This window comes from Zalophus californianus, chromosome 15, assembly GCF_009762305.2.
Source record: "Zalophus californianus isolate mZalCal1 chromosome 15, mZalCal1.pri.v2, whole genome shotgun sequence".
Classification (NCBI taxonomy): Eukaryota; Metazoa; Chordata; class Mammalia; order Carnivora; family Otariidae; genus Zalophus; species Zalophus californianus.
This window is the reverse complement of record NC_045609.1, coordinates 18,744,301-18,745,208: the sequence shown is the minus strand read 5'-3', so window position 1 is coordinate 18,745,208 and position 908 is coordinate 18,744,301. Positions and strand designations below refer to the sequence as shown.

The 908-nt window shown below is 42.2% G+C and overlaps 1 non-coding gene across 1 annotated transcript; it reads right to left on the bottom strand.

Moving 5' to 3' along the window:
• Nucleotides 1-580: 580 nt before the first annotated feature.
• On the bottom strand, nt 581-687 carry LOC113923955. Its single transcript, XR_003520465.1, has one exon. It is a non-coding gene; the product is annotated as a U6 spliceosomal RNA (small nuclear RNA).
• Nucleotides 688-908: the final 221 nt, after the last annotated feature.

The following is a 908-nucleotide window of genomic DNA, read 5'->3' as shown; positions in this document are numbered from 1 at the left end:
GAGTTCTATTTCCCAGTCTCTCTGCAGTTGGTGGGGCAATGTGAGTTCTGGCTAAGGGAACATGGGTAGAAGTGTCCAGAGCACCTCCAGGTCTGGCCCCTGGAAAGTCTTCTGAGCCATTCTTCTTGCACTCTCTCTGTTTCCTCTCTAGCTGTCCATATGCTGTGTATCCGGTGAAGGGCTCAGAGGCCCAGATAATTGCCAGTCTTCTAGAGGGAAGCAGCCTGGGTCCCTGCAAGCATCGTGCACATGCATGTGCACACATGCACACGCGTTCACACACACGCTGGACTACCAAGTAAGATAGAAATAAGTTTTTTTCTTTTTTAAAATTTTTATTTAAAATCAATTAATCAATTAACATATAGTGTATTATTAGTTTCAGAGGTAGAGCTTAGTGATTCATCAGTTGCCTATAATACCCAGTGCTCATTACATCAAGTGCCCTCCTTTATGCCCATCACCCAGTGGGTGATCCCCCCACCCACCTCCCCTCCAGCAACCCTCAGTTTGTTTCCTAGAGTTAAGAGTCTCTTATGGTTTGTTTACCTCTCTGATTTCGTCTTATTTTCTTTTTCCCTACCTCTCCCTATGTTTCATGAATTTGCATGTCATCCTTGTGCAGGGGCCATGCTAATCTTCTCTGTATCATTCCAATTTTAGTATATGTGTTGCCGAAGAGAGCACTAGAAATAAGTTTTTATTTGAAGACCTTTGTTATAGCAGTTACCTGCCATTACTGAAACAATTTAACTCCTCTGCTCTGAACTGCAATTTTACGGAAAGTTGGTGCCAAACTACTTCACAATTATATGCAGGCAAAATTTTGGTTATAGCAGTCCACGTTTACAATTTTCTGACAACCACCCCGTGATATTAGTTCTGGTATTTAAAACCAGAAGAATATA